We start from the raw sequence: 13382 nt of genomic DNA on the forward strand, positions 1-13382 counted from the left end.
ATATATATATATATATATTATATATATAAAATATTATTTATATATATATATATATATATATATATATATTCCAGGCCTTTTGTGTTCTACTCCCAAGACCTTGTGGAGAGAAAATGAAGAGATCTGGGGGTTGGAGCAATGACTCAAGAGCATTTGCTGCTCTGCCAGAGGGACCTGACTTCAGCTCCCAGCACCCACTTCACTGGGTCACAGCTACCTGCAACTCCAACACTGATGCTCTCTCTTCACGGATTTGAACATCTTTTCAGAATAGACAAGGAAACACAAAACCCAGTAACAGGAGCTCAGGAGGAGGCAGATTAGTTTTCAGATATGTGCAATTGATGATAGGTGGAATCTGTAATCCTTAACGTGAAAGTATGACAGATTAATTTTTCCAGGAACTAATTTCTAACTCTGTTTTGCTAAACCTTTCTTTCCCCCCTGGCTAGGTAATTCCCTTAACCTTATCCTAACTTGACAAAAAGAATTATCCTGTGAATTCCCATTGCCAAGCAAACAAGCAAACAAACAAACAAACAAACAAACAAAAAACCCAAAACAAAACAAAGAAAAATTTGTTTTGATTTTTTTTCCATCCTACCATGATTTAGACCAGAAACCCCAGCGGTTGTGGAAGATCGGGGAAGATATGGAGTTCCCTGTATAAGAGTCTCCTAGGAGGGGAAGCAGGCCGTCAGGTTTTGTGACTCAGCCAGCAGAGGCTGCTGGGTCTTCTGTCGTTCACCAGGTGGGGCGTCGTACAGCACGCTCACAGCCAAACTGGCTCCCACGGGCACCAGAGGTGTTCTGCCCACTCCACGGCTTTGCAGTCTGTGACCCGAGATTTCATCTAGACTCCCATTCTCAAGCCACATCCATCCTCTGCATCCTCTCCAATCGGTGGCTGCCCTCCCTGCCTGACCAAACCACGGCGCTGACGACTTTCCACTTTGTGTGTGAAGTAAGCCTGGTCACACAAATCTCCAAAGCCCCCCAGGTGGGGGGGGAGAGCATTTTCTTCAGCTAGTCTTGAGCTTTGGTGAAGATTTTCTTGAAATGCCTAAACTCAGGTGTTTTGAGTTTTAATGGGCACACCTTCCTATTCAGCAATCAGAATTCAAAGTTGGTGGTCATTCCTATATCCCCTTCAGCTCCGAGAGATGATGATAAATGCTTAATTAAGCTCACGTTTACACGATAGTAGCTACGTCAACATGGCTTCTAAATGCTCACCTACACATTTCCCAGAAAAGGGATATCTCAGTGTGAATAGATCTTTACTTTGGAAGGAATTGTGGGGGCATTTAATGCTCATTTATGGTTTTGATATGTAACTCTACATGGACTAACCATGCTCTAATAAAATAACCCCTCAGCCCAATTTCCTGTCCCGTGAAGGAAACCCTGTATAACAGATATCGACTATTAAGAGGACATGCTCTGAAATTTGGCTTATTGTATAGAGCAATACACTCTTCCCCAAGACTCCCTGTGCGTCTCCCAATGTTTGGCAGTGAGTCTCAGTATCTGTTTGAGGTGCTGCTGAGTAGAGCCTCTCAGAGGACAGCTCTGTCAGGCTCCTGTCTGCAAGCTTAGCAGAGTATCATTCATAGTGTCAGGCGGTCTTTGGCTGGGCCAGGCATCGGTTGGGCATCCCCTCCATCTCTGAGAGGACGTCCTCTAACTAGACTAGTCTTCTAGTAAAGGGCGGGGGACACCAACCCACCCGCAAAAACTTCAACCCAAAATTCACCCTGCCTTCGAGCTGGGCAGGGGGAAAGATGCTTTGTTCTCCTCTATCCACTATTGTGCTACTGCCTTTCACCGACCCTCCTGCCCTCCAAGAGGGCTCCTTCTGCTTCCGTGTCTCCTGTGTCCATTATCCTCTCATCTCTTCTTCCCTTCCGAGTTTGTCTTCCCCTCTCATGGTCTCCAGTTTCATATCACACCCTCTCCCTCCCCCAACACCACTTCACACACACCACATATACCACACACAGCACACATTACACATACACGTGTGTACACACACACTCCACGTGTACACACTCCCCACACACTTTCTATAGATGAGGGGAAGTATTCAATATTTGTCTTTCTGCATCTGGTGTCTCCCACCAATATGATTTCCAGTTCTGCTCTTTTTCCTGAAAGTGCCACGGTTCCCCTTTCTTTACAATGATTTCACTTTCCGCAGCATTTAGGTGCCTTGTTTACTCGCCAGTCAGTGAACATCTAGGTTCAATCCTTTTCCCAACATGTGGCTGCAGTCTCTCCGTGGTCTGCGGTTTGCTGGCTCGGCTTCCTTCTTTCTAACACACCCCAGGAGTGGTGTATTCTGGGCAATATGGCAGTGCTGCTTTTCATTATTTGAGCAGCGTCCATGCTGATTTGCGCGGCGGCTGCCGTGGCCCTGCGCTCCCAGTGCCCGTGCATAGGGGCTTTGCCTTCCTCTCATTCTTGCTAGAATTTGCTGTTTGTTTTGCTTTTCCCCCTAGAGAACTTTCTATTCCTTGGCCACCAGAGTTTGAAGAACAATTCAATTCGATTTTTGTCCTTTCTTAATTTGATATTTGATATGTATGGCTTTATATAAAATCTTGGAACTAAAAATTTTGATTTTTTTTTTAAATTAGACATTGGATGTGGAGATTTCTGCAACAGTTTAAAATCTATCCTTTAGTTAAACAGTTCCAGAAATGATTCAAGGAAATAAGTCAGGCTTCCTTTTCTCCTTGAGCAGTAGCTCCCTTTGCACTCAGCATAGGCCTGCCATCCCCACTGTCTGTGCCTTCAATGGCGCCATGTGCTTTTTGTCCACCACCCAGGTGCCACCGTAACCTGGAATCCTCCTCCTCCTGGCTGCTGCCAGGCTGAGTTCTCACCACTCTTCAGCTAGCTGCATCTGGGCTTTCACAATGGTCGAGGAACCCTTCCCAGCTGATCTCATGCCCCTAGAAGCGCCTAACATGTCCAGCGTTCCCGGCTAACATTACTTTCTTTTACACTGCCTTGTTTAATTTCCTTTTATAAAAAAAATAAAACAAAACAAAACCAGAGAGTGTGGCTGGAGAGACGGCCCAGCAGCTGAGAAGGCTTCCTGTGTTTAATTTCTAGCATCCACACCTGGTGACTCCCAACTGACTGCCTGTAACTCCCGCGCTAGAGGATCTGACACCTTCTACTGGCCTCCACAGACCCCTGCATTCACACACACACACACACACACACGCATCAGGAAAAAGAACAGAAGCCTGACATTGCCTTTTGTGTTTGTTACTTGCCCACACTGCCTCATACCAGAGTAGTGTTGAATGAGAAAACGATTTTCTTATTTAGAAGGTTTAGAACGAGTTAATTCTCCTCAGTCTTGCGAAAACACGGTCGTTGCCTAAATAATGCTTGCAAAGTAAGGCGAAAGCAATGTGGTCAAAGTGCCGGTCATGTGAAGTCTACATCTCTGTGGGTGTTGCTCTGAATTATTTTCTGCTTTTAACATTCATAATTTTAGGAGAATCACCCACATTTCCTTTCATCTCCTACTCAGTGGAAAACACAGACTATTTTGTAGTAGAATAATCCCTTCAGGAACTATCAAGAGACACCTCCACGGTAGAGACAGCTCCAGAATGAAACAAACGTGCAAACCTCAATCTCCTGGCTTCTTCCTGTGCATTTTACTCCACAGGACCAGAGTCCACATTTTGACTCCTACGCCATCTATTTTCACTTAGAAATGGCACAGATGGGGCTGAGGAGATGGCTCAGTTGCTCAGTTCCCTTACTTGAATGCAGGACTCAAGCTTGGCTCCCCAGCACCCACATAAAAAGCCAAGTGTGGCAGCACTGCCTGTAACTCCGTGCTGGGGGCACAGGAGGGCAGATCCCCGGGGCTCTTGTGGGACAGAGGCAGGTGGGTCCCTGGAGCTCATTGGACAGCCGGTCTGGTCCACCAGCTCCAGTTTCAATGAGAAACCTCCAACCATCAGGTGGAGAGTAACCAAGGAAAGCATTCACTGCCAGCCTCTGGACTCTGTGTGCCTTCATGTGCACACACGTACATGAACACGTACATATCACACGCAGAGAGATAACTGCTTATTTACAACATGATTTTAATTAATGAATTGAATTCTTCTCCATGAATCGGAAATAATCTTCCTGGTTGAAAATTCAGGTCATTAAGCATTTTGTTATTATAACAATGCTGCAGAAAACATATGTGTACATAGGATTTTAAGTACTCATTAGTTCCTCGGTAAAAATTCTTAAAACTTAAAGTGGCTAAAGGCTATGTTTGTTTCAAAATATTCTGATTTATAAGCATTTCGGAGGTGATGTAAAAAGATTGCTTCCTGGAACGGAGTAAGAACGTTTCCATTTCTCTCCACTTTTAGGTACTATCTTGGGAAAAAAGGGCATTTAATAAGTCTTTTAAAAAAATTTTTTTTTGTCAGTCACAAGCTTTTATTAGTAAATGTCTCGGTTTTCAGTTGTTTATATTGTCATGACAAAGCACCTTGACCAAGACAACTACTTATTTTAAAAAAGCATTTAATTAGTTCCAGAGGGTTTTGTCAGGGAGCATCACAGCAGGCACACAAGCGTGACACTGGAGTAGTAGCTGGAGCTAACGTCTGATCTACAAGCATGAGGCAGAGGGAAAGAGACTGGGAATGGTGCAGGCTTTTGAAACCTCAAAGCCCCACCTCCTCCAACAAGGCTGCACTTCCTAATCCTTCCCAAACAGTTCCAGCAACTGGGAAAACAAGCATTTAAATGGATGAGCCTATCGGGACTATCCTCACCTAATCCACCACGGCACAGGTTCTTTTCTGTTCTTGGCCATTTCCTTTAAGCGGTAGCGTGTGTACTCTCAGAATTTAACCTGAGGGAGACTTGAGGTAGATTATACTTGCCCATAATTAAATAGTACCAACAGCAAGATTAACTGGATGGGGGTACTGTAATCTGATCGTAGGTGTTTGATCAATGATTCCTCGTTTGTTTTTTTTTTATTACAAAAAAATTGACACAAATCTTTCCTATGAGATTCTCCAAACTCAGTGTCATTTCCGGAGGTGTAATTCACCCACCTGAGTGGTTTTGTGGTGGGGCGGTTTTGCTGACGACCGTGTGTGATGACCAACACAGTCGTAAAGGTCATGGTTAAAGGGAGTCTCCCAGTGACTCATAGCCACACCCAAAGACACAGTTCTCTCTGAGCTCCATCCTTCCATGTTCCTGATGAAATCTTTCTCTTCCTTGGAGCTGGGGACTGAACCCACAGCCTCACACGGCTAACATGAAGATTAAAGGTGGGGTGCATCCTGGGATGCAGCTACACCTTCAACGATGCTTGCCTGCACCTCTGTGCACACGAGCGTAGCCAGAGATGAAAATAAAGCACCACTGGACATAGCTGCATTTTCATGTTCGCATCTGCACTGCAAGACGGAAGCAGGTGGAGGCTGAATAGAGTTGGTACAGCATTAGACAGAGTGAAAGAAAGCAGGTGAAACAAATGAGTGAACTAAGCGGAGAATAAGTTATTAAGGAGTTTAATGAGTAGAAGGGTAATCATTTATATAAAATGACACTGACTGAAGCATGAGACGGGAAGACTGTTGGAAATGGGGGAATAGGAAAGTAATTCCAGAAGACTTGGACATTCCTGTTTTTGAGTTTCACAGCTCTTTTTCTTCCTGGTTTCTGTTTCCCAGCAAGCTTAAAAATGTTAGCCTCCACATTTTTATGTATAAACAAATTTATCAAAGTGTAATTGATAAAGGAAAAAGGGTGGGACTGGGAGGGGAGGAAAGAAGGGGCTACAAGGATGTAAAGTGAATAAAATAAATGAGAAAAAATACAATTTACATCTCACAAAATTTATCTCAGCATGTAACTACCATATATCATATCATATCGTATTATGTCATATACCACTAACATGTAGCCTAGTGATTTTTGGGATATTGAATTGTAACCATTGTCACAATGGTTCCGTTTTCATCACTTCCCAAAGAAGGCTCATGCCTGACAGGAGTCCTCCTTATTCCTCATCTGAGCCTGATATGTGCTGACTTCTCTCTGTTCCATGAGCTTTCCTGTTCTGGACATTCAGTGGACATTTAACGAAAGTGAAATCATGTAGTATAAGCCTTTGACTTAGGCCCAATTTGTGTCGCAGTCATGGTCACGTGTCTCTATTCCGTTCCCTTTTATTGCCGAGTCACACCATCGTGTGTGGATACACCGCCTTTCCAGCTTGAATTTAACAACTGCGGCCACAGCACGCACGGTTCGCTACACTACCTGTCTGAAGTGTACAAGTCAGAGAGTGTGAAGGACATGCCCATTCTCATGCAACAAGTCTCTGTAGTTTTCCACCTTCCAAAACAGGAAGTCTGACTCTATAAATGGTTTTTACATTCTTCCTCTCTTCTCTAGTGCCCAGCAACCACACCGTGCTTTCTCTTCCTATAAATGTGGATACTTATAAATCATGCAAGGAAAATCATGCAAGATCTCATCCCTGGCTGATCTCATTTGGCGCTACACTCTCAGGATTCACCTAGATCACAGCGTGTGGCAGGGCTTTTCCCTTCCTTTCCAGGGGTGAGTAGTATTCCAGTGAGTGTCTGCTGTCTTTAAAAACCCACTCCCCGGTTGGTTGTTCCCAGTTTTTCGGTCTGCTATCTTTAAAAACCCACTCCCCTTCAGGTTGTTCCCAGTTTTTTGGTTATTAGGGATTCTTCTCTGGATCTTTGTAAACACGTGTTTGCATTTCCAGTTCATTTGGTGTGGATCGCTGGGCCCTAGGCTAACACAGCGTTTGGCTTTCTGAGCCACTGCTAAATGAGTTTCCAAGGGATCTGTAGCGTTTTATATCCCCGCCAGCAGGGTAGGAGGGATTTCATTTCTTTACCCTTCTACCAATCCTGTGATTGTCTTCCCTTTTGTCCACAGCCATTCTGCTAAAGGAGAGGTATCCTCTCACGGTGACTCGGACTTACATTTCCCTAATTACCAATGACATCAAAGTTCCTCTTTATGAGGCTCAAGCATTGCCCCGCTGTGCTAAGGAACCGGGGGACGGGGAGGCAAACAGCAGAGGGGAGGGCCGGAGGTGTAGCTCAGCTGGTACAGTACTTGCTAGGCATGCACGAAACTCTGGGTTTGCTCTGCCGCCCCGCAAAGATCTGGGTGTGGCTGTCCACACCTGTAATTCCGGCAGAAGGTAGAGAAAGAAATATCAGGAGGTCAAGATCATCCTTGGTTACAAGGTAAATTTGAGGCTGGCCTCGGCTGCAGGAGACTCTACCTAGACTCAAAAAGCATAAGGAGAGGGCAGAGGTGGGCAAAGAAAGGAAGGAGGGGAGGGAATGTTACAAGATTTGGCTTCTTCTAGTATGAGGGAATCAGAGCAAGGTGAGTGATGTGAGGCCTGCTGCTCACCAATCCGTGCTCCTCCTGCTGATAAGAACACTTCTAAGACAATTACAAGAACGCTGGTTACTGTTCTGGGTGCTTTTTCATCTGTTTTTGTACTTAAGGATGGTGGAAGTTCTGGAGATACAGACCAGTGGGTCAAGCGCTTGTCTTGCATGCCTGAGGCCCTGGGTATTCAGGAGCCCAGCATGGGGACATCCAGGAGGCAGAGGCAGGAAAAGCCGAACAAAGCTCGAGGTCATTCTCAGTGCACGGTTGGAGACCAACCCAGGTTGCTTAGGTTTCTGTCTCTAGACAAAACAGTACTTGAGACACGGCTCGTACGTAGCTCTGTGAAGAAGTCTTTCGTAGCCACCCTTGAAAGCTTCCTTCCAGAAATCATGTTTTTCAAGCCAAGCATGGCGACTCACAGCTTTTAGCTTCAGCACTCGGGAGCAGTTCAAGGCCAGCCTGGTCTACAGAGTGAGTTTCAGGACAGCCAGGGCTACACGGAGAAACCCTGTCTCTAGAATAAAATAACGTAAAATAAAATAATAAAATAATATAAAATAAAAATAAATAAATCTGGTTACTCGCCACTGAGACTTTCAGCCGACTTATTCATTTTTCGTGGCTATTCTGTCGTCTTTACAGTTTACTGCAATTAACTTGGAGAGGGCCAGTTCCGAGATGCCCTTGCTTTCTAATGCTTGAAAGCTGGTCGCACTGAGGTTCCCACGCTGAGTGTTTACTTCCGGCCTGTGAGGGACTACTTTCTGCCACTTAGGAGCTCCTGCTGATTGATCTTCTGTGCTGGATGCCTTTGTATAGAGAGCATGAGTCACGGCATGTGAAGTGTTGTGTACATTTTCTTCCTTCTCAGGTAACTATGTGCCTGTGGAATCACAGCCCATCCCTCTTGTCCACGGCCTCCTGATGGAAGGTCACAAGTGACAGTTGTGAATGGCATCGAAGACAGCCTCGGGGTGTGGCTGCAGCTGCCGGAGGGCTTGGGTCTGAGGGGGTCCGCCTTTAAAAACTTGTTAAAACTGTCTACTATGGTGGTTCTCAACCTGTGGGTTGCAACTCCTTTCGGGTTGAATGACTCTTTCACAGGGGTCGCCGAGGACCCTGAGAAATCACAGATATTTACATTACAATTTATAACAGTAGAAAAATTACAGTCATGAAGCAGCAATGGAAAAAACTTTATGGTTAAGGATCACCACGACATGAGAAACTGGACTAAAGGGTCACAGCATTAGGAAGGTTGAGACTATTCTAATATTTGGGCCAGACATCACAAAACTACATTCAGTGGTTGAAAATTCAATTTTTTTTTTCTTTCCTGAGACAGGGTTTCTCTGTGTAGCCTTGGCTGTCCTGGACTCACTTTGTATACCAGGCTGGCTGTGAACTCACATAGATCCGCCTGCCTCTGCCTCCCAAAGTGCTGGGATTACAGGCTTGCACTGCAAATAAAGTTTTATTATTATTTTTATTACTCTGTAGGTCTATGTGTGGCATGTATATGACACACGTATGTGGGAGGTCATGGTGGGAGATGTGAACCACAATGATAGTGTGGAGACCAGAGGAAGTTATTCCAGAGACAGTTCCTTCACTTGATGGCGGGAGGACTGGGGAACTGGACTCCTCTTGTTGGCTTTCATGATACCTTTATGCACCAAGCCATCTTACCAGCCCTTTTTTGTTTCTTTTTTCCCCATTTCTTTTTATATTTAAGATCATCTTGTTACATAACCCTGACTGGCCTTGAACTTCAGATTGTCATGCTCTGGCTTTTAGATGCTGAGCTGGAAAGTATGCCCCTCCAACCCAGCATGGATTTGATGCTAATACGCCATGACGTCATAGCCCCACATTTCTGCCATTAATAATAGGGATGGCCTCCATTTTTAGGTTATGTTGTTGGACCAGCCAATGGGTTTACACGACTCTAGTTTATTCCATATATTGCCTCCTGTCTGTCAGCCTTCAGCTCATCTTTCAAGCTAGCAGTCAGCACACAGCATCTTTATCTGAGGAGAGAACATTTATTGAGTTTGAACACGTGCGTGTATTAGGAACAACTTAAAAGAAAGAGCTAAATAATCTTGCAACCATGTAGGACTGTTTGGGGTATACTCATGAGGAATAAATGTCAGAGACAAGATGGTAGAGTTTGTGTGTGAATATCAAACAAGCACAATTCATTGTAATACAGCCCCCTGGTCATACCACCTCATTAGCTAACAATACAAAGAGCTAAGCCTGCCTCGCCATTTCCACAGAAACATTTTTAAATGTTCGGCATACAGAGGTAGAATCAAGTATGATCATCTCAAGTGTGATCTCTGACCAGATACTCTCATTCCAGACAGACTTTGTTAAAGCTTTCTGCTGTTAAATGCCAGTCCAACTGGTTATACATTCCACCCGACATAGATTTCTTTCGAGGATAAAGGTGATTAGGAAATGACATTTTTGCCTCACCTGTATAGGTGTATACAGAGTAGTAATGCATGTCTGAGTTTTACTGTAGCCTGAAAACCAGGAGAAGATTAAATCTCATTCACTAACGGCAGAATATAACAGGCAGTGATAGTGATAAGAAAGAAAATGGTACTGATATTCTGTTGCCATTAATAGGACACATCCCTAATACTAACAGCCATTTGTTAAAAGGATAAAAATGTTTTCTAATAAGCATTACATAGCCCGACACCCTTATTTTTATATTCTACAACAAATGGCGCCCAACTAATTTAACTCTCCACATCCTTTAAATCATACTTTATCATAATTTGGTGGGGAGAATAAGCTCCCAGGGATACAACCCAAACTTAAAACCTAAAAACTCCTGGGTCAATTACTGTCTTTTAAAGAGAGACTCTTAAACAGATCCAGGAGCAAAAGACAGCAGTATGGAGACAAAGCTGACCTAACAAAATTGACTACTGCCAGGGGATACGCAAGCTTTGCTCCTTGCTGCTGCCAGCTGGCTCAGTTTTCTCAGAACAGCAAGGGCCACGGCTATGAAGACAGGACAATTTGGAGATGCAAAACTGGGAGGCAGGCAGATCTCTAGACCCAGCTCAGCCTGGAACTGCACTAAAATTGAAAACAAACAAACAAAAAAAACACCATAGCAGAGGGTGTTTGGATCCTTTTGGCTTTGCTTTGGTTGTCATAGTCATGGATCTGGTTGCAATGTGTTTGATGGTGATGGATCTTCTAAATGCCTTCTCCAAAAATGTTCAAAGAGAAAATGGGGGAAAAGCCAAGAGATGGAATACTAAGTTTTGGACTATAGAAAGGACATTCTTCCTGACAGAAACTAAATTAATAGCGGCTGAAATTCAAAGCTCTCTGGTTGCAAGATGCTTGTCAGCTTTTTCTGGTAAGAGTCTGCCAATACTGTAGGTAGATCTAAATTGCAAAATATGATGAACTGGGCTTTGCTTGTTACAGCCTAAACTGGCACAACTGGCCCCAAACTTAAAGTTTTCCTGTTTCTTTGCTTGATTTTTCATTTAAAGGCTTTGAGTTACAATGATATGGATTTGAGATAAAATATCTCTGAACAAGATGGTGATGGCACATGCCTTTAATCCCAACACGTTAGAGACGGACAGGCACATCTCTGAGTTCCTAATCAAAGTAATTTACATAATAAAGCCAGGGAGTCAACCCCTGCTGTTTAGCCACTTGCAGAGATAGTCTCAGATTCAAAATGACAAGCTTTTCCGTAAGGTTAAATACTGTGTATGTTCTTTTTCTTTCTTTTTATTTTTTATGTTAATTATAGTTTATTCATTTTGTATTCCAATTGTAGCCACCTTCCTCATTCCCTCCCAATTCCACCCTCCCTCCCTCATCTCCTCCCTGCCCCTTTCCAAGTCCACTGATAGGGGAGGTCCTCCTCCCCTTCCATCTGACCCTAGCTTATCAGAGCTCATCAGGACTGGCTGCATTGTCCTCCTCTGTGGCCTGGCTCCCCCCTCAGGGGGAGGTGATCAAAGAGCCAGCCACTGAGTTCATGTCACAGACAGTCCTTATTCCCCTTACTAGGGAAATCTCTTGGATACTGAGCTGCCATGGGCTACATCTGTGCAGGGGTTCTAGGTTTCTCCATGCATGGTCCTTGGTTGGAGTGTCAGTCTCAGAAAAGACCTCTTTGCCCAGAATGTTTTGTTTCTGTTGCTCTTCTTGTGGACCTCCTGCCCCTTCCAGGTCTTACTATCTCCCCCTTCTTTCATAAGATTTCCTTCACTTTGCCCAAAGTTTGGTTATGAGCCCCAGCATCTGCTTTGATATACTGCTGGGTAGAGTCTTTCAGAGTCCCTCTGTGGCAGGCTTCTGTCATGTTTCCTGTTTTCTCCTTCTAGATCCCACCATTTGCCTGCAAATTTCATGATTTTCTTGTTTTTAATTGCTGAGTAGTATTCCATTGTGTAAATATATCACAATTTCTGTATTTATTCCTCCACTGAGGGACATCTGAGTTATTTCCAGGTTCTGGCTATTACAAATAAAGCTGCTGCGAACATGGTTGAACAAATGTCTTTGTTGTATACTTGAGCATATTTTGGATATATGCCTAGGAGTGGTATAGCTGGATCTTGAGATAGCACTATTCCTAATTGTCTGAGAAAGGGCCAGATTGATTTCCAAAGTGGTTGTACAATTTACATTCCCACCAGCAATGGAGGAGGGTTCTGCTCTCTCCCCATCCTCTCCAGCATGTGTTTTCATTTGAGTTTTTTTATCTTAGCCATTCTGATGGGTGTAAGGTGAAATCTCAGTGTCATTTTGATTTGCATTTCCTGATAACTAAGGGTGTTGAGCATTTCTTTAAGTGTTTCTCTGACATTCTGTATTTCTCTATAGAGAATTTTCTGTTTAGCTCTGTACCCCATTTTTTAATTGGATTACTTGATTTGTTGCTTTTTAACTTCTTGAGTTCTTTATATATTCTGGATATACATAAACCCTCCATCATATACAGGGTTGGTGAAGATCTTTTCCCAATCTGTAGGCTGTTGTTTTGTTCTGATGACAGTGTCCTTTGCTTTACAGAAGCTTTTCAGTTTCATGAAGTCCTATTTATTGATTGTTGATCTTAGAGCCTGAGCTGTTGGTGTTCTGTTCAGGAAGTTGTCTCCTGTGCCAATGAGTTCAAGGCTCTTCCCCAGTATCATTTGTTGAAGATGCTGTCTTTTTTCCATTGTATGGTTTTGGCTTCTTTGTCAAAAGTCAAGTATCCATAGGTGTGTGGGTTTATTTCTGGTTCTTCTATTCGATTGATTCTTTTTTCTTAATGACGTATGTTATGTCCTTACTGATCTAAAGGTTGGACTCACATCAATTTTGGGTTTATGTAAGGAGAGATGATGTCACTGCTCTAAAAATGCCAACCAATCTCCTTAAAAAGTGGGACTTCCATAAGAGAACTGATGTCAAAGGGCATTTTGGCTTAAGAGATATGCTCTGTTGGTCAATGTAAAAACTCAAAATTAGGCTGGGAGACAAACATGCAAACTGCATGCCTCCCACATCAAAAAACTTTTAAATGCTGACTAAATTAAGGTGTCATATTGCTCTGGCAGTTGGCTTATCCTTTTGAATGAGACACATTTTCACAGGTGATAGACGTCGGTCATGCCTGATGCAAAAAAGACACAGGGGGCTTACAGATGGTAAAGTGCATGTCAGCCTACTTAAGTCCTAAAAACTCAAAAATTACAATTCATATATTTATAAAAGGCAAAACTGTCCATCCCATATCAAAAAAGGAGCAAACCAAGAATAGCCACAACCAATGTAAAAACCCAGGTCTGAGATGCCTAGGGTATGCTTACAGGTAAAATGGAGTTTATATAAAGTTTGGCTGTAAAGGCATAACTGCCCATTTCATATCTAAAAAGGGACAGGACAAAAACAGC

The sequence above is a fragment of the Meriones unguiculatus genome, chromosome 17, assembly GCF_030254825.1.
Source record: "Meriones unguiculatus strain TT.TT164.6M chromosome 17, Bangor_MerUng_6.1, whole genome shotgun sequence".
NCBI classification, from domain to species: domain Eukaryota; kingdom Metazoa; phylum Chordata; class Mammalia; order Rodentia; family Muridae; genus Meriones; species Meriones unguiculatus.